This window comes from Chaetodon trifascialis, chromosome 13, assembly GCF_039877785.1.
Source record: "Chaetodon trifascialis isolate fChaTrf1 chromosome 13, fChaTrf1.hap1, whole genome shotgun sequence".
NCBI lineage: Eukaryota > Metazoa > Chordata > Actinopteri > Chaetodontiformes > Chaetodontidae > Chaetodon > Chaetodon trifascialis.
Window position 1 is genome coordinate 487,124 of NC_092068.1, and position 20,906 is coordinate 508,029.

The following is a 20,906-nucleotide window of genomic DNA, read 5'->3' on the forward strand; positions in this document are numbered from 1 at the left end:
TGTGCAAAAGTATGTGAACCCTTTTGTCGTATCTGGTGGCTCCTCTTTTTGCAGCCATTACTTCAACCAGATGTCTTCTGTAGCCAACAGTCTCTCGCATCTGCTTTTGGGGATTTTTGTCCACTCCTTGCAGACCTCAGCCAGTTGAGAGAGGTTGGAGGGACATCTGGTATACACTTCTTCAGGTCACATTTCAATTGGATTAAGGTCCGGACTGGACCAATCCAGTGTATGAATCCTCTTCCTCTGTAGCCATTTTCTTTACTGGAATACTTTGGGTCATCCATGGAAAAACTTGGAAGAGGAGGTGATACCTGGCCCAGAAGAAGCCCAGGGCCCGGGGCCTGGCTTCAACTCTTTTCAACTCAACGCTTTTCTGGCCTCCCTATGGAGGTTGGGGGCATCGAACCCGAGTGGGCAATGTTCAAAGCTTCCATTGCTGAAGCAGCGGCGGAGAGATGTGTTCTAAAGGTCTTGGGTGCCTCTTGGAGCGGTAACCCTCGAATGCTGAGGGGGACACTGGTGGTCAGAAAAATCGTCCGACTGAAGGAGTTCTTCCGGGATATGATATCTTGGAGGACTCCAGAGGCAGTTGCAAGGTACCGACAGGCCCGACAGGCAGCAGCTTCCGCTGTAAGGGAGGCAAAGTGTGGGAGGAGTTCAGAGCAGCCATGGAGAAGGACTTTTCGGTTGGCACCTAGGTGTTTCTGGAAAACCATCTGGAACCTCAGGAGGGGGAAACAGGGAACCATCCAAGCTGTGTACAGTAAGGATGGGACACTGTTGAGGCAGTCAGGAGGTGGAAGGAGCACTTTGAGGAACTCTACATGTGTTTTGCGGACTTGGAGAAGGCGTATGACTGGGTCCCCTGGGAGATATTGTGGGAGGTGCTGCAGGCATATGGAGTGAGGGGGTCACTACTCAGGGCCATCCAATCTCTATATGCCCTCTAAAGCAAGAGCTGTGTTCGGGTACTCGGCAGTAAGTCGGACTTGTTTCCTGTGGGGGTTGGCTTCCGTCAGGGCTTGTCACCAATCCTGTTATTATATGTGATATTCATGGACAGCATATCAAGGTGTAGTCGGGGGGAGGAGGGTCTGATGTTTGGTGTGCTGAGGGTCTCATCACTGCTTTTTGCAGATGATGTGGTCCTGTTGGCATCATCGGTCTGTGACCTCAGGCACTCCCTGGATTGGTTCGCAGCCGAGTGTGAAGCGGCTGGGATGAGGATCAGCACTTCTAAATCTGAGGCCATGGTTCTCAGCAGGAAACAGATGGATTGCCTACTCCAGGTAGGGAATAAGTCCTTGCCCCAAGTGAAGGAGTTCAAGTCCCTCGGGGTCTTGTTCACGAGTGAGGGGACAATGGAACATGAGATTGGTCGGAGAATCAGAGCAGCGGGGGCGCTATTGCGTTCGCTCTACTGCATCGTTGTGACAAAGAGACCTGAGCCACAATGGCAAAGCTCTCGATTTACTGGTCAGTCTTTGTTCCGACTCTCACCCATGGTCGTGAGGGCTGGATCATGACCAAAAGAACGAGATCGCGGATACAAGCAACCAAAATGGGTTTCCTCAGGAGGGTGGCTGGCGTCTCCCTTAGAGATAGGTGAGAAGCTCAGTCTGGGAAGCTGGTGAGGCACTTCAGTCATAGCACCATTGCTACCAAAGCACTGGAGAGCAAGCAGCAACAAATGAATCTTCCCACTCACTGGCAAATACAGTCCTGCAAAACAAGATGGAACTTAGTAAGCAACGTGTTTGAAATACTCTTGGATCAGCATTGGGCAGCTACGGCCGTACTGTCTGATCGCCCAGTGACCAAACTCCAAGATGATGACTTTTGGAACTGAAAGATGAATACTGGCAGCTTATGGAGGATGTAGTGCCAGTCTTGGGAGCACTCAAGTGTGCCACTACCATTATGCCTGCCGAGAAAGAGGTCTCCATCTCCAACACGTACCCAATGACCTTCAGTCAATTCCCACCTACTGAGAAAAGAGGGTGACAGCAGCCCGCTCCTGGAGTTCAAGTCCAAAGTCCGGGCCTTGCTGGATGAATGAATGGAGGTAATTACCTGCACTAACTGCACTGCTTATTTTAGCCTATTTATCCCAGATTTTTTTGTATGAATGTGTTACGTTATGTCCTGTTTATTCAGTTCATTTGAAACCATTTATTGATTTAATTGGAAGTGCTAATGTAAGGTAACTCAAGCGTAGCTATTATTGTGTACGCAGGTTCAGTCCCCGGACTTGGTGTTGTCGCCAGCACTGATTGCATCAATGTTAGACCCCCGCCACAAACACCTTGGATTTCTTACATCAGAAAAGAGACTGCTTGCCAATGCTAAGCTGCTACAGATGCAGCAGCCTCGAAATTCCCCTCCAAGCCAGAGGCCATCCAGCTCCCAGCCGGCTCCCAGCCGGCTACCAGTCCCCCCCTCCTCTTGGGGGTGTGCCCAGTATCCACTATATACACGCCTCTTCATTCAATTGCAGGGTGTCACCAAGAGATGGCGTGTCCCTCACAGGAACACATCTCAAGGACAAAGATTTTTACTCCACTACATTCATCTGCTTTAGTAGGCTTATTTGTAGTTAGGCAGTCACAGTTACTCAACTATTTTACGTTGATTATTTAAATCAACTTAGAAAGATAATTCTCGCACAAAGTCTTAAAAAAGTCAAAAATGTGTGTTTCCATCAGCCTGTTTTAATGCATATTTTCTCTTACAATAAACTGTATGAATTTTTTTGTGATTGTTGCGATCAAAAAAAACAAACTTGTGTAAAAAAGTTGTATATAATCACTTCCTATATGATAATAAGCATACTTCACATTACAGAACCAGTCGAAAAGATTCAGTTCCCATCTTAAAAAAAAAAAACGGTTTTAACTTGAGAACGAGAAGCATCAGCTCAAAGTTACGAAATCATGTGGCAGAGGTTTGGCGCAGTTGGTAGAGCGTCCGCCCCATGTATGAAGTTCTCTGCAGCGGCTACGGGTTCAGCCCTTTGCTGCATGTCATCTTCCCTCTCCTGAACCACTTTTATGGCTGCTCCTCAGCTGTCCTATACACTAAAGGACAAAAAGCCCAAAACATAACTTCGAAAAAAAAAGTTACAAAATCATTCCTGAGTCATAAAAGTGAAGTAGCTTTACAAAACAGCCTGTGACTCTAAGAATAAACAGAGTTTGCTTTTGATAATTATCAACAAAAATGATGACCTAATTTTACTTTACATGCGCTGGAACAGAGACAGAGCTGCAGGAGCAGAGCGCGTCATCTGGAGATTCCAGGGCTCGTCTATGTTTTCCGCAACAGGCGCGCGGCTCTCGGCAAAAATAGACCAGGAAGCGGCCAGTAGACAGTCATATTAGTATTGGTTGAATATGCGCTAATTTTTGCGATCGCAAGATTTCCTGGTCGGACTGATAATATACATTTTGATACATGAGGGAGGTGGGAAAGTTGGCTTATCCATAAATGTAATTAAGTGTAATGGAAACATTTAGTGAAGTCTATAAAGTAGCCAGCGACACAATATTAATATCTGTGGCACAAATTGATTTTTAATTACTGGAGGTATGCGCTCCCCTCAGCCCTCCACCTATTTTACTGGCCATAGCTAGTCTGGGGGACAGTGGGGGCTGGGAGCCTGTTTGGCTGGCGACCATCCATTGAGTTAGAACAAAGGATAAACTGTAATGCAAATAATGACTTTTCAGCCAACAACGCGGCCGGCTCGACACTACACATGCCCGACAGAGTGACAGACAGGAGAACATCATGACGCCCGTGGTGATGATGCGCGATGTTTCAGTGAAACTACAGGTTTACTCAGCTCTGAAATGTGCCGGGAGTTAATCGCTTCAAATGCACAAATGCAGTGAAGTTCACAAACCACCAACAGTTTATAGAATAGTATGGACTGTCTATCAGTGGCCATTAGAGCAGCTCTCTAATAATTAAAATAGATGTCACACTGTGCGGAAGAGCTTAATAAGTTAACAAGAGATTTGGCCACGACAGCTGAAATGTAAACTTCTGTGATGCAAAACTGTGTTTGCTTTTGATGTCTAAGTGTGAAGCGTTTTAAATCACATGCATCTTCTTTGTACTCAGAAGCACATCAAGAATGCATTTTTTACTCCGGAAATTATGAAAAATCAACAAAATATCACAGCCTAGAGAAGGATCACAAACTTTTCAATGTCTAATGTCAATTTACTAGTCGCCTTTATATTTATTTATTTACGTGCATAACGTGCTGTCTGCCACCAGCGTTGTGTGGATATACTTCAAAATATGAAACAATGAAACAATTGGATTTATACTTTATCTAAAATCGGGGTGAAATATTGCATGCAACGGATTAGATAGATACAGAAATCATCATCTGAGAAATACTCATGATACTGATTTCACTGTTTACTGGCCGTTTTCATGTGTGTGTGTTAAGTGATTGGTCAATAAAAACAAGTAGATTGGCCCATCTACATCGGCCCATTGGCCCTTTATGCCCCACAACATTGTTTTTTTTCATTGGTCTGATTGGCCCATTGGGATTATTCATGATTGAATGTAGGTGTCGTGCGGGGGATGAGGCTCGCTGGCTGCGGAGGGAGAGTTGATGTTGTAGTAAGAACCTGTCTGCCTGATCTAACATGATGAAGTCATGTTGAACATTTCCATTTCCCAAAAAAACATTTATTTGAGGTGCAGCGGCACAATATTAATATCAAACACGCTTCCACAACGCCTGACGTAAAAAATGCATTCTTGGTGTGCTCCTGGGTACTATGTTTTCCCACGACTATAACTTTTTTTTTAATAGTTACTGTTTATATTCATTGCGTGAACACACGCAACACACAGACAGAGTGATGAAAAAGATCAGTGATAATTAACTACAGTATATTAAGCCTATAATGTTGAACATCGCAGTGCGAGCCGTCTGCGGCGCTCCGCAGCTGCCTGTGAAGGCGAACGAAATCTGGAACCTTTCAGCTCAATGACATGACTTTGAAAGCACCAAGTGACTTGTTTTAACGAATTTCGTTAGATTAAAATATGTAGAACTGTAAAATATCACTTCCATGAGGCTGTTCAGTCAGACATTAACAGATCACAGGCTGAAATTGGCATTTCATCCTCCCGTCCCTCCCTCTTCAGCGCACTGTAAATGATTTCTGTTGAGTAATATACAGTACGCACACATACAGGACTCTGCGTATTGCTGGTAACCGCATCAAATAGCGACCCGCAAATCTAAAATGCGCTACAAACAGGAAACCCACCAACTGAAAAGCAGAGTGGCTCCGCGAATTAGGCAGAGTATTAAACATTTAACTGTTTAGCAGTTCAGAATGCTAGAAAAACGCGACGCACAACTTCTATTATTCATGATTAATTTTCTGGGCACAAATCACTCGGCACGCGGAGATGTGCTGGGAGCCTCTCCAAAGGTGGAGAGAGATGTGGAGGAAAAGGCAGGATGGGCAGATGAGCAGATCCAAGAAGTTTGTGAACGAGCACTACAATAATGTGGATGATTAAGCATAATTATATTTAAAAAACTGCACAGGGTGCTCTACTAGACAAGCAGTTTTTCTTACAGCAGTGGAGGCTAGGTGCAGATCTAATGAATGACTCAGCAAAGCTGACACGGTAACCAATTATAATGACTGCTCCTCCTGGTGGACTGATCGAGTGAGTGCAGGTAGTTTCTGCAAATGGAGCTTAGGGGCGTTACGAGTTGGCCCCGCGCGGATGACGTCATCGCGGGGGATCTCATTACAGTCACGAACCCGCCTACTGCAGAGCAGGGACCAGTCACGGACCCGCCAGGGCCCCAGCATGAAATTAGGGGAATTTCGAGGCCGCTACATCTGTAGAACTAGCCACCGCTATGGATGAACCGAGTCACGTTATGGCCAGCAGAGACGACAGAGGAATAGCAACCTCTGATGAACAGGGAGCTGCAACTCAGCCTGATGACAGCGCTGCTACAGCCATGATACTTCTCCTTCGGAACCAGTACTTTTCAAATGCATCCAACAGTGCTGAAAAAGAGGTAAAAAACTTCCTCTGCGACAACCCCACTCCTGTGTAGATGCATTTGTTCCAGATACTACCAGAGAGGTCTGCAAATCTCTAGAGGCAATGTGTGGGTTGGCCTTTACCTGATTTATTATTTTTCTGCTGTGCCTGGGTGATAGTTTTAATGGGCGTCCACTTCAAGACAGAGACAGAGTTGCTGTTAGGGCTGGGCGATATGGCTGAAAACTCTATTGGGGTATAAGTGTTTTATATTGGTCGATATCGATAATTATTGATATTTTTATGACCTATTTAAAATAAGGACCAGGAGAAAAATACATTCAATTTAAACATTTTTATTTTAAATTTAACCTTCCTCTGATTATAATCCCCTCAGCTATCAAGGCAGAAAGGAAATGTCAACACAACCATGGAAAACACTCAAAAAATAAATGTAAAAAAAGTGTAAAAATGTAAACAGAGAGAAACCTGAGAATTTTTTTCCTGCAGGTTTAGTGCAGAAAGCTAATTCACCCTCTGGTGAATAAAATGTTTTCAAATATGTGCAGTGTTTTGTAAACATAACAGAAACTGAGGTAGACTTGACATCTGTAACATACAAACAAACAAACAAACAAACAAACAAATAAACAAACAAACATGATAGACAGTACAGTAACACTGACTGAACTATAAAACCAGCCTAGACATATGAACAACTTTAGTCACTCTTCTTACTCTAAACATACATGAACTATTCAATTATATTTTTATTGCAAGTGTGTACGTGTAAGAGATGTTTATAACCTGGCTTCTCCGCAGTGCTCAGCGGAAGCATGTCTTTAGCTATATGATATGCCGCTGCCTCCGTTATGTCTTTGTGCCTTTTAGATGATTTGTCATCAGGCTATGAAGCAGATACCTCTGCATGGTGGTCTGCTGCTTGTGCGGTGGTGCTGCAGTTGGCGGACGTTGGCGAATAAGGCTGCGCTTCAAAGAGTGAGCGCGGCTAAGGTGGTTAAATGAGTTTGTGGTATTACCGGTCTTGGTGGGGACGAAAGCATAAATTACAGACCACATTGGTCTGACTACTGTCCGACTTAAAAAAACTCCATAGTGGCGAGCTGACTTTCCCTGTATTTTCCCTCTATCGACGATTTCTTTGCTCACTGCAGCGCTCACTTTCTATTTCTCATCGCACTCCTCGCGGAGCAACAAACACGTGACAACGACATGGTGCAACCGAACTTAATAATGTTACATGATTGGCGTGTTAGCGTGTCTCTCTCACTGATTAGCGATTACTCCCTACGTTGCTCAGTTACCTGAGAGCGAGTGCCTTTCTTCATGCAACCAACCTTGCTTCGCAACTTCAGGTTTCTTCCGACGAAGAAAAAAAAAATTATCGAATGCTTTATCGAACGCATTTTATATTGATATTGATGACGTGTCTATCGCGAGACATATCGCTATCATTTTATTGGCCCAGCCCTAGTTGCTGTCATGTTGAAGGCCCACCATTTGTAAATTATTTGTCTTATAGTGGATCAATGGAACTGGAATCTTTTGGAGATGGTCTTATACCCCTCCCCAGACTGGTGGGCTGTCACTACCCTCTTCTTCATGTCCTCGCATATCTCTTTTTCTCTGCATTGTTGATTTGTATGGGACTGCAGTGGTATGTTGGTTTTCATCTGTCTTTTAATTAGCGCAGGCCAAACCCTTTCCCAAGGATGTCTCACTTCATTGATGTGTTTCACCTGAGTCTGTTACCTGCTTGACTTAACCAATGCAGTTGGGGGGCTCACTTACTTTTGCACATACAGGTGAAACTCATGAATATCATACAAAAGTTTATTTCATTTATTTCAGTAATTCAACTTAAAAGGTGAAACTAATATATATATATAGACTCAATACATTCAAAGTGAGATATCCCAAGCCTTTATTTCTTATATTTTTGATGATTATGGCTTAAAGCTTATGAAAACCCCAAATTCAAAATCTCAGAAGATTAGAATATTGTGGAAAGGTTCAATATTGTAGGCTCAAAGTGTCACATTCTAATCAGCTAATTAATCCAAAACACCTGCAAAGGATTCCTGAGCCTTTAAATTGTCTCTCAGTATGGTTCAGTAGAATTCACAATCATGGGGAAGACTGTTGATATGACAGTTGTGCAGAAAACCATCACTGACACCCTCCACAAGGAGGGAAAGCCTCAAAAGGCAATTGCAAGAGAAGCTGGATATTGTCAAAGTGGTATATCAAAGCACATTAATAGAAAGTTAAGTGGAAGGAAAAAGTGTGGAAGAAAAAGGTGCACAAGCAGCAGGGGTGACCACATCCTGGAGACGATTGTCAGGAAAAGGCCATTCAAAAGTGTGGGAGAGCTTCACAAGGAGTGGACTGGGGCTGGAGTTGATGCATCAAGAGCCACCACACACAGACGGATACTGGACATGGGCTTCAGATGTCGTATTCCTCTTGTGAAGCCGCTCCTGAATAATAAACAATGCCAGAAGCGTCTTACCTGGGCAAAAGAAAAAACTGGTCTGTTGCTCAGTGGTCCTCTTCCAAGGTTCCAATGTCTGGAGGAAGACTGGAGAGGCACACAATCCATGTCATCTGCTAGTGTTGGTCCACTGTGTTATTAAGTCCAGGGTCAACGCAACTGTCGACCAGAAAATTTTCGAGCACTTTTTTTTTTTTTTAACAAAGAGAAGCATTTCTGCTTTCTCACATTGGATCCTGTTTCTCTTTTCATCAACAATGTGTGATGAAGCAGAGAAGAGACGCTCACTGTCCACATTTGTACATGGAGCCAAAAGGTACTGCTTTGGCCAGGGCAGGAAAGGGAGACATGTTGATTTTCCAATACTGCAGTGGGCTCTCATTTCTGGGGATGGGGGGCTCACTCAGATAGTCATGCACCAACAGGAACGTAGACAAGTGTATTACTATGTATGTCAGATAAATTACCAACAGTCTGGACATTACAACATTGCCCCCCTCCACTGAAGAGCTTTGGTGAACTTTGCTCTGAGCAGATGGCCAGTGCTAAAAGTCAACCTCAGGAGGACAGAGAAACATTACTAAATAAGGTTTTTTATAACAATTATTTTTTTCATTTAAGTATATCTATTATTTTAGTAACTCAATGGAATGTACAGCACATTAATTAAAAAAATAAAAATCATTGCACAAAGGATTTTAACAGGCTTCCTTATTTCAGTAAAAGACAGGGTCTGATAATACTATACCTGCACACTTGTGTGGCTTGTCTCCGTAGCTCTGTCGCTGTGCGTCATTGCCCCTGTATACGATCCTGCAAACTCTTGTGCATGCAAAACAGCTCTCTTCATTTCAAAGTTGTCATCAATCCACTGAGCAATAAGGCTCAACATACTCATCTAACTTGCGTCCGAACTCCATATATCCTTAGTGAAGCTATTGTCAGTCCCATTGTACAACAATTTGTGGATATGCGTGGCCATGACTTCGTGCAAAGCAGGGGAGGGAGACATTGGAAAAGTAGCGCCGACTTGGCAAGCTATAGCGGGGTTCAGTATGCTCTATCACCTGCCGAAATCCTCGGTCCTCCACTATGGAAAATGGCTGGTCATCAAGAGCAATCATTTCCATTACCTTGTTCGTTATTGACCTGGCTTTTCTGCTGTCCTTGGCAAATTTCTTGGTTTGGTCGAGTACTTGCTGTATTTGGCTCCCAACTGCGGCTGCTGCTTCTTTCATTTTTGCCTGCTGGCTAACGTGAGCAGCGTTAGCTTCCTGCCATTGTTTGTGAACTTATGGAGGCCGGTTTTTAAAATTACACATTAAATTTGTGGTGTTGAATGACTTGATGCGGCATCCTCCTCACATTACCTCGACTTTGCAGGTGTTGCATACTGCTTTTCGAGTATCTTCTTGCGACACCGTCAAAAACAACCATACCACTGATATTTTTTCTCCTCTTCAGTTTAACACCCCACAATCACGTGCTGCGTTTGTCTCACTGACACTGTCACATGCCGAAACAAATTGGTTTTCATAAGCTGCAAGCCATAATCATCAAAATGATAACAAATAAAAGCTTGAAATATCTTGCTTTGCATGTAATTTGTGTATGTTATATATTAGTTTTATTATATATAAGTTGAATTATTGAAATAAATGAACTTTTGCACAATATTCTAATTTTTTGAGTTTCACTTGTACACTAATTCCTTGTATCATGTAGTTTTTGGCCTAATTAAACAAGTCCCACTAAACAAGTATATATGCACATATATCTGACATTTCATACATAAAAACTGGTGATGATAACATAAGAAAATCATGGTAAAACAACAGAAACATCTAAACTGCTCAAGGAGTTCACATACTTTCAAGCAGCACTGTATGTCTGAAATTTGTAGGAAGCTATCCAGTTCTGACTTTGTTTAAATTGAACAGTAATAAGTAATAGAAATTTTACACTTAAACCTCCCCCCTGTGCTGGCTTGAAATTGGTGTCAAAAGCGACCCATCTCAACAGTCTAGACTAGTCTATCACAACGGTAATTTACTGTACATTCCTTAAATCAGATTCTTTGGTCCATTGATTTTGAACTATTAGAATGCTGCTCATACAAAGTTCTGCAATCCAACACAGATTCCAGATTTCCTGAGTATTTCCACTTTGCTATGATAGTAGTTTGTTATATTATTAAACGACAAATACAGGTGCAAGTTAAAACTCAATCATGCAAAGAGGAAATGTATATAAACCAGATCCAGCTGCTGCCTTCTCTGGTCCTGAGCTCAGGTAGGATGGACTGAGGCAGGGTGGAAAACTGTCCTGTGGTCTGACAAGTCAAAATTTGAAATTCTTTTTGCAAAGTCATATATCAAGCAAGAATGGGAAAACATTCTATTTAGAAAAAGACAGCGCTTGGCCTCAACAGTTTGCAGTAGTCAAGGGATTTCTGGCTATTTTAAGAGAGTGGCTCCTGAGATATTTTTGTTGCTTAAATTAATTTATTAGCAAAATAATGTACACTGCAGTCTGCTTCGAGATGAGACCAACCCGAATAAAAGTGAAACAGAGAGACGGAAGAAATTCAGAGACTTCTCTTTTCTCTTACTGCCTCTGTTGGTACAAAGACATTTAACTGGCCCAAATACCATCTCACAAAGGGGAAATGCCACCTTGTGGTGAAAACTGAGAACTCACTATACAAGGATTAGACCGTTGTACATATGACATCAGTGCAAAACTATGGTGCTTTACCTCAAAATACATACTTGCTCTACACTGTAATAAAACAATTTACTTCACACAATCAGACCATAGTGTTCTGGATGTCATTCAAGCGCAGGCAGTGAAATACAGACCGGAAAAGGCAAAAATATTATTCTGGTGACAGGGTTTGATTTTACTGGTCTGTGACAGCCAGGTCTGCTGCCCTGTCCCTCCCTGTCTTTGTCTTCCTCATCTGCCATGATAGTGGTAACAAAAGTTGCTGCAAAAGATTTGGTGGCTACATGTTTACTCTGTATAAATAATCACATTCCCCCTTATATACAGGTCTACTCTATCTGCAATGGATATAAAGGCTAAACTATTATAATTACTAATGTACAAAACATACTTTCTATCAAATTTTACTGCATTTCCTGCGGTCAGTCATTTTCACACCTTTCCAGCATTTTGTCTCTGTTGCGGCTCTTTGTGTGTGTGTGTGTGTGTGTGTGTGTGTATATGTGTGTGCGTGCACGTGTGTGTGCTGTGTCTGTAACCCCTGTCCCTCCCCCTCCTGATTAGTGCGTACACATAGAAGCCACCACGCATCATGTATCAAATCAAATCAAATCAACTTTATTTATATGGCACTTTTCATGCGTTTATAGTAATACAAAGTGCCTCACAGGGGGTAAAAACAACAACAACAACAACAACAACAAAAAACAAAACAAAAACAACAAAAACAAAAAAGAAACAGAACATTACAGAACAGTGTGACCCGAAACCTCCCACCCCCCCAAATATACACACAGATACACAATTACATACACACTCACGCACATACATGGACAGACATACATACCCACACACACAAACATACACACACCCACATACATACACTAACTGTCGCTGAAGAGACATGGCTGGGCACCGAGAACCGAGGTGAGGAAGAAGCTACCTTTGGGGGCCATGCACACCGAGAGGAATCATGGTCCATGACTGCGGGAGCGCTGACACAGGGACCACCCCAGCCCAGGCAGGCAGGAGGCTCCACACCAAGGTGTAAAGCTCTCTAGCTACCCGGGCCAGGGCCATCCATGGAACAGCACCCCCATCGGTGAACCAGAATCAAATCCCGGTGTGGTAGGCCCCAAGGAGGAAACACTGAAAAATGAGGGGCTAGAACAGTAAAATAAGATAAAAGGTATAGAAGCTAAAACTGAGAATAAAACAATAGAATGTATAAAGTAGACCATAAGTAATGACTAAAACAATTGAAATAAAACATTGAGGTAACACAATAAAAAAATAAAAAATAAAAATATATATAATATTAGAAAATGTAAGAATAAAGGTCAGCTTAAGAAATTATAAATAGTCAGTTAAAAGCCTGATTAAAAAGATGGATCTTGAGCCTCTTTTTAAAAACATCAACATTCTCTGTGGCCCTGAGGCTCTCCGGGAGGCTGTTCCACAATCGGGGGCCATAATAACTGAATGCCGCCTCCCCGTGTGTTCTAGTTCTAATTTGTGGTATTGTTAAAAGGCCAGCACCGGAGGACCTCAGGGTCCACGAGGGTTGATACAGTAAAAGTAATACAGATAAATAAGAAGGCCCAAGATCGTTAAGACACTTAAAAACTAGTAAAAGAACCTTAAAATCGATCCTGAAGCACACGGGGAGCCAATGCAGCGATTTTAAAACAGGTGTAAAATGCTCTCGCCCTCTGGTCCTCGTGCGGCTGAGTTTTGTAATAATTGTAAGTTATACATGCTCTTTTTGGGAAGACCAGAGAGCAGGGCATTACAGTAATCTAAATGACAAGAGATAAAAGCATGCATCAGCACCTCCGTACTGGCCTGAGAGAGGAACGGGCGGACTCTGGCTATATTCTTGAGATGGTAAAAACCTATCTTTGTTATGTTTTTGATGTGTGGAATAAAAGTGAGCTCAGAGTCAAAAATCACGCCCAGATTTTTTACTGATTTTGAGGGTTTAAAATCCTGTAACTTTGGCAAAAGTTTCTCTCTCTGGCCTTCAGGACCAATGACTAAAACCTCTGTTTTGTCCTGGTTGAGCTGTAGGAAGTTTGCTGCCATCCATGACTTGATGTCTAAAATACAGGTAAAAAGGGCATCAATTGGCCCTGTGTCATCAGGAGACACGGCGATGTACAGTTGCGTATCATCAGCATAACTATGGAAGTTGATGCCGTGCCTCCTGATGACGTTTCCAAGGGGCAGCATGTAAAGATTAAAAAGAGTTGGACCTAAAATTGAACCTTGGGGAACCCCACACTTTATCTTATGGGTTCCTGAGGAGCATGTATCCATACATACAAAGAAACTTTGATCAGTGAGGTAGGACGTGAACCAGTTAAAAACAGTACCAGAGAGGCCGACCAGGTTCCTCAGTCTATTTAATAAAATGTGATGGTCTACTGTATCGAAGGCGGCGGTTAGATCCAGTAGAACCAAGACTGTGAGTTTATGATTATCTAAATTACACCTGACGTCGTTTAAAATCTTTAAAAGTGCTGTCTCTGTACTGTGGTTCATCCTAAAACCAGACTGACGAGTCTCTAAAATATGTTTCGAGTGTAAAAATTCATTTACTTGATGAAAACAAGTTTTTCTAAAATTTTACTTAAAAATGGTGGGTTGGATACAGGCCGGTAGTTATTTAAAACATTGGGGTCTAAATCACTCTTCTTCAGAAGGGGCTTCACCACCGCTGTTTTAAAGGAGGTGGGGAAGACACCCGTCTGGAGAGAGCAATTGACCAAATACAGCAGCTGTTCCTCAAAGAATCCATAGAGTGTTTTAAAAAACGGTGTGGGAATTGGGTCTAAAAGGCACGTTGTGGGCTTTACCTGGGAGAAAACTCGACTCAGTGTCCTTGCATCAACCAGGGCAAAACTCTCCAGTGTTTCCACAGGTCCAAGCAATGATCCAGGTGTTAAAAGCTGTTGAGATAAAAGACTGGATCTTATGTCATTGATTTTTCTTCTGAAGTGGTCTGCAAAATCCTCGCAAAGGGCGTTATCTGGTGTCTTGGAGGATCTTTTGAAATTTTTGTTTGTTAAAAGATCAATTGTGGAGAATAAGAATTTGGGATTATTTTTATGGTCATGGATTAGGTTTTGGAAGTGAGAGATTCTTGCTTGTTTGACTGTGTTATTGTAGATTTTGAGGTGTTGACGTAGTATTTCATAGTGAACTGTCAACTTTGATTTCCTCCATCTCCTTTCAGCACTCCTGCATTCCCTTTTGAGTTTTTTAATTTCCTCAGTTCTCCACGGAGGTGTGGGTCTTGTTTTGATTGTTTTGATTACAAGTGGAGCCACTGAGTCCAGTGTTGACTTTATTTTATTGTTAAAGTTGTCAGTGATAAAATCGCAGGGTGCTGGTAAAATTTTGGCAGGAGTGCTCTGTAAGATCTGGATAAAATTTGCAGCCACTTCAGAAGTTAGGTAGCGTTTCCTCACTGTTCTCACAGGGGCCTCCCGCTGATTAAAACTGGTGATTGTAAAAAACACACAGAAGTGGTCAGACACAGCCAGGTCCACAACAGAGGGCGCACCAACCGACAGACGATAAGATATAACGAGGTCCAAGGTGCGCCCCTTGCTGTGGGTCGGCTGCGTCATGTGTTGCTTAAAATCAAGGCAGTGTAAAAGGTTTAAAAATTCTCTGGACATTAAGTCTGAGGGAAAGTCCATGTGTAGATTAAAATCACCGGATATTATAAGAGCTCAGAAAACTCACTAATAAAAGAAGTAGAATATTGGGGTGGTCGGTACACAGTTATACAGAGGATCGGTGGGCTGCTAAAAACGAAGGCATGGTATTCAAATGATGAGTAGCTGTTAAAATTGACTTTGTTCATGTGCATGTTGGTTTTTGTGTTTGAAGCAGTACTGCCCCCTCTTTTGCACCCCCTGGTTGAAAATAAAAAGTTAAAATTGGGTGGGGAAGCCTCGGTGAGAACAACAGGTGCGTCAGTGCCAAGCCACGTCTCCGTAAGGAGAATGCTGTCCAGGTTATTATCTAAAATTATGTCATTTATAATAAAAGATTTGTTTAAAAGAGAGCGCACCTTCAGCACAGCCATTTTAACATCTGTGCTGAACTTGCGCTCATCACGTCCTTCCAGTGGAATGTTAAAAACACAGTTTGATCTAAAAGTAGTCCTGGGTCTCCTATGTCTGTGTGAAATTATGGTTTTGATTGTGTAAATATTGTCCTGTGCCACTGGGGTCAGTGAGGGAGGGGCGTGTATGATGTAGGTGGGGGTGGGTGAAGGTGAGTGTGGGTGAGGTGCAGAGGGCGTGTGTATGGGTGTAGTGAGTCAGGATGTAGTTGACCAATCACATGCGGCTGGAACAGAATAAAAGTTGAGAAAAAAACAAAACAAAAAAAACAAAGCGACTCCCGTTCCAGGCAGGAGCCGGCTTCAATCATGCACGTCCAAGAGCCGGCTCTAAGAGCCATTTCATTCGCGACTGACACATCACTAGTTCACAAACACCTCGTGTTGTTGAAGAAGAGGTGATGCAAGTGGTGATGCAACACGATCCTCTCCCAACTTTTCTGAAATGTGTTGCAGGCACCAAATTCTAAAAATTATAAAATTCAAATTAGGATGTCACCTTGAAAAACAATGTATAATATGTTGTCTTAGTGCTATTATCAATTAAATATGGGGTTCCTCTGTTTTGCAAATCATCACATTCTGTTTATATTTTACAGTGTGCCAACTTTTTGGGTGGCAAGGTAGTAATTTAATCCTCTGTGGCTTTTTATACATGCCAGCGCTGATTTCTTCACTGTGGTAAGATCATGACCTGGATGGTAACTGAATATAACTTTAACTTGTTGACAATGCGCAAACTCACCATCAAAAAATATTGGGATAAATAGAGATGTTACAAATAAACTGAGTGAGTAGAAGCTGTTGGTGTGTGTGTTTGTACAGAAGCACTGGTTTCAGGGTATTATCAGGAGTTTCTGTGGAAAGTGTGCATCAATAGAGTGAACTGAGGTGGTGTGGTAAAACATGTTAAGACACACCAGGGAGGCTGTAATGAATAGTTTGGGCTCCAAGCTTTGCCCAGCCCCACTCCCTCACCCTTTTCTCCCTCAGTACTACTGTCCTTCGTGCTCACTTGTGCTCACCTAATTTCAGTGGGATTCTTTTTTTTCTTTCTTTTTTTTCTAATATTAAGCAGAATTATATATTATATATTTTCTTTAAATTCGTGTAAGTGGAGCTTGATGTTGTGAAATTGATTTTATTGTTGATAAATCCATGGGGTGGAAGAATGTGACACTGATGACAGTGATGTAACCGGTATACCGCCCACCCCATCTTGAACAACTGATTCACACTTTAATTTTTTCTTGCCTTCATTATTGTTATTTCCTCTACACATATCTCACTTGAGTGGCTCTAAACCTTTTTCCAGTTCGTTCAGAATGCAGCTAGGCAGCAGCTAGTGCATGCAAGCAAGTTAGTAAGGCTATTCTAGAACTAAGATAAGATATACCTTTATTAGACCCACAGTGGGGAAATTTCAGGTATTACAGCAGCAAAAGTGGATAGCAAACATAGAGGGCATCAGTAAAAGGACATTAAATATTAAATATCAATATAAATATCACTAGTTGACTATTCCACATTACCACTATTAATGCTTCCCTCCATTGACTTCCTGTAAAATTCAGAATAAACTACAAGATCCTGTTGATTGCATACAAGGTTCAGCATTACCTTCTCCCCGATTACAAATGGAGAAAAAACAAAGCAAATCCTCTTTTCCCACCACAAATATTTGTGTACTACACAGCCTGTACCCCTGTAGGAAAGGGGAAACACTATAGTTTTAAGTTCAAAAGCCCACAGCTGCTGCTTCTTCACCTATCTAACTTAGAATTACACAACATTCTGTTTCCTAAAGTCCCTGGACTCCATTGTAACCACAACCCTAACCCCTCTGTCCTTTTGCTTTTTCAGATGTTCCCAGCGATGTTGGGTTGAAGGTCTTGTGACAGTGGAGGGAAAGCCAGTCCAAGCAAGTCAGTACACTATATACTTTTTTGCTCTCAAGTCACTTTGGCAGACTGTGTGTAAGCTTAACATAACACAATGAATGCACAGGCAATGATACTGGAATTTCAGTAGGGCTGCAATGATTACTTTCATTGTTGATTAATCTGTCAATAATTTTTTCAATTAATTGTTTATTTTTTGGTCTATAAAATGTCAGAAAATAGGGAAAAGTGTTAATTAATATTTGCCAAAAACCTGAGATTACGTCCAGAAATGTGTATGTGTCGTGTTGTTCACAACCCGAAGACATTCAGTTTACTGTCTTAGAGAAGTAAAGAAACTAGAAAATATCTACATTTAAGTAAGCTGAAATCAGAATCTCCAATAGTAGCTGATAGGTGTGAGAGCTTAGTCAGCCGTAGATTGTGATTAGTCAGTCTCAACAGATGCCATTTTCTTCTTACAAATCAAAATTTCGCCTTTGAATGAAAGACTGTTCTGTGGAGTACTTCTGGAGCAGAGCTGAAGCGAATGACCACATAAACGTTCCCTCCCGGTGAGCTGAAGCTTATGCTACAATTTAAATAGAAGTAATCTTTAAATTTTACCTATAAGTAATAATGGAAGTGGAAACTATGAGAAAGGCAAATGAAAGCAGTCAGGGAGAGCAGAGAAGTGCGATAAAATAGTGACTGAGGAGACCATACCTGAGGAACATGATGGATGCCGGCAAAATACAGAGCTGGCAGCGGTGGACATGGAAAGTTGCACTGCTACCGGTAATTTCCAAGAAAAATGCAAAATGCAGTTAGCTAACATAAGACAGGAAATTCAACAGAAGCGAAGTGAAGCGAATTTTCAAAACTACAACTGACAGTGGGTGAAACTGAGGGTCGGATACCCAACTTCGAAGAGAGAACTGAGGGAAAATTTTATTAGCTGAAACCCCTTGCTAAAGTTGAAGTTGGAGTACAGCAGTGCTCTGGCCCAAATCACCAGAGGAGGCGTAACCTAGGTTGATGTTATATACTTCCACAAGTTTAAAACTAAATAATGGGTGTTGTGGTTTACATGAAAAAAGAAACAGGTTTACCATAGTGACCGAGGGAGTTGGACCTCGACTACCCTAGAAAAAGGAAGTCATGCACAGATGAAGAGGATCCTTTGGGGAAAAACCACCATGACTAGCCGAGCAACAAGACTTTTTTTTTGACAATGGGCCAGTGACCTAGGGGAATACAGCAGGAGCAGTTGAGGACTTGAATAAGAGGCGTTCCTCAGCTGACTGGAATGGGTCTGGGATCCCAGAGAAAGTACAGAGGACAATCTGAAAACAAAGAATGAATACAGCCAGCCGGCAGAGTCATCAGGAGCGTATTCAGGAGAAGTTGCAGGATTTTCACTGGTCAAGATAGAGGCAATGGGAATGATTTTGCATTCTGAGAGCAAAGAATTGGGTAAGCAACATCAAGTTAAGAATGTTTATTAAGAAAATTTGCAGTACCGTCATTACAGTGATAAAAGTTACAGCATATAACAAATAATGTGCTTTTTGCACCTTTAGATAGTGGCTCAAGGGACGAAAGGTGTCTATAGGGTTGGTGTCTGGTTTTAAGGGAAAGCTAGGTAAGTGGGAGCGAATGTACTGTCTAGCCTGTAAATATCGAAAAAAGTGGGTTTTTGGCAAATTGTATTTCACAGACAGTTGATTTAACGAGGCAAAACATTTGTCCACAAAGAGGTCTGCGAAGCATCTGATACCATTCCCATGCCAGGTCTTAAAGGATGAATCAGACTACGATGGAAGGAAAAGGTGATTGGAGGCAATTGGGCTCAGGAGGGAAAGACGCCTTAGGCTGAAGGACTTACAAAACTGGGTCCATATTTTAACGGTGTTACACACCACCGGATTGTCTAAAGGTTTTGTAGGAGGGGCATCAAGGGATGAACCCAGGAGCGTCTTGAGAGAGATATCTTTGCATGAATTGAGCTCCATGAGGGTCCAGTTGGGACCCTTAGACTTGAGATGAGGGTGGGTCCAGAATGCCATCCAGCGAATGTTAGTGGCCCAGTAGTAGTGACGGAAAACAGGGAGCCCCATACCTCCAACTTTTTTGGGTTTGGAAGCAAGGTTTTGTTAAGTCTAGGCCTCTTACCCTGCCAAATATATGAAGAAATAATCGAGCTGAGTGACAGAAAAAATGAGTTGGGAATAAATATCGGGATGCATTGAAATAGATATGTGAATTCCGGTAGGATATTCATTTTAATGGAGTTTACTCGTCCAGCAAGTGATAGCTTAAAGGGTGACCACTGTGTGAGCAAGGTTTTCACCTGATTTAGCAAAGTAAAAGAGTTTTCTCTCAGAAGATTTTTGAGTTGTCGTGTGACTGCTACTCCCAGGTAAGTAAATTGTTTCCTTTCAATTTGAAATGGAATGTTGCTATAATTAAGGTCAAGCGCCTTTTTGTTAATTGGAAACAGCTGACTTTTATGCATGTTAACCTTGTATCCGGATAGCAATCCAAACTGTTTGAGCAAAGCAAGCACTGCGGGCAGAGATACAATCAGACAGATAAAATAGGAGATCATCTGCGTGTAGCGAGACTTTGTCTTCTGTGTCTGCTCTCGAGATGCCGGGGATATTCAGATTTCTTTTGAGAGCCACTGCCAAAGGTTTCGATTGCTAAGTCAAAAAGGATCGGGCTCAGCGGGCATCCCTGACGCGTTCCACGACTTAAGGTAAAAGGTTGGGATATTATGCTGTTTGTTTGAACTTTTGCAATGGGAGAGGTGTACAGTAATTTGATATAAGCTATAAATGATGGTCCGAAACCCACCTTCTCCAGAACCTTGAATAAGTACACCCACTCCACCTGATCGAAAGCCTTTTCAGCATCTAAAGATATAAGGCATCCAGGTATGTTGTTCGAAGTGGGGTACAAAATATTCAATAAACATTGAACATTAAAGAATGAATGGTGGTTCTTAATGAAACCTGTCTGATCTTGTGTTATTATTGAAGGGGCCACATCATCCAGTCTATGCGCTAATGTTTTAGCGAAGATTTTGGCATCTGTATTCAGCAGAGAAATTGGTCTGTATGAGGCACAGTGAGCAGGGTCTTTTCCTTTCTTTGCTATGAGACAGAAGTGTTGAGAATTTCTTGAAAAATTCAGCCGGAAAACCGTCCAGGCCTGGTATTTTTCCAGATTGCAATGACGATATTGTTTGAGCAATTTCTATCTGGGTTAGAGGTGCCTCCAATCCCCTGCCACCTTGGGAGAGATTGTTGGAATGGACAATGGCTCAAGAAATGCCTTAATTGATGCATCATCTCCATCACATTGGGAGGTGTACAGCTCAGAGTAGAAATCTTTAAAGGTGTCATTTATTTTAGTGTGATCTACAGTTACCTCTCCACTTTTAGTGTTAATACTTCTCATGAGTTGTTTAGCCCTTTGCCCTTGTAGTTGGCTGGACAACAGCTTCCCGCATTTCTCACCATGCTCAGAATAATTACTCTTAATTTTTAACAGTATGTTCTGCGTTTGGTAGGTGGTAAGAAGGTCAAACCTAGTT

The 20,906-nt window shown here is 42.1% G+C and overlaps 3 protein-coding genes across 6 annotated transcripts in view; 2 read left to right on the forward strand and 1 right to left on the reverse strand.

Moving 5' to 3' along the window:
* LOC139340971 (transmembrane 9 superfamily member 2-like) overlaps window positions 1–20,906 on the reverse strand; it is a 369,464-nt gene that overhangs the window by 230,828 nt on the left and 117,730 nt on the right. The window lies entirely within an intron of this gene.
* The window catches only part of zswim8 (zinc finger, SWIM-type containing 8), a 425,535-nt gene that overhangs the window by 151,931 nt on the left and 252,698 nt on the right, over window positions 1–20,906 (forward strand). The gene's annotated exons all lie outside the window — the stretch shown is intronic.
* ndst2a (N-deacetylase/N-sulfotransferase (heparan glucosaminyl) 2a) overlaps window positions 1–20,906 on the forward strand; it is a 71,711-nt gene that overhangs the window by 16,432 nt on the left and 34,373 nt on the right. The window contains exon 2 of one of the 3 annotated variants that reach the window (XM_070977146.1): window positions 17,289–17,350. The exons of the other annotated variants lie outside the window; for them this stretch is intronic. The gene's annotated coding sequence lies outside the window, so the exon portion shown is untranslated. The remainder of the gene's footprint in view (window positions 1–17,288; window positions 17,351–20,906) is intronic. 3 annotated transcript variants of the gene reach the window in all.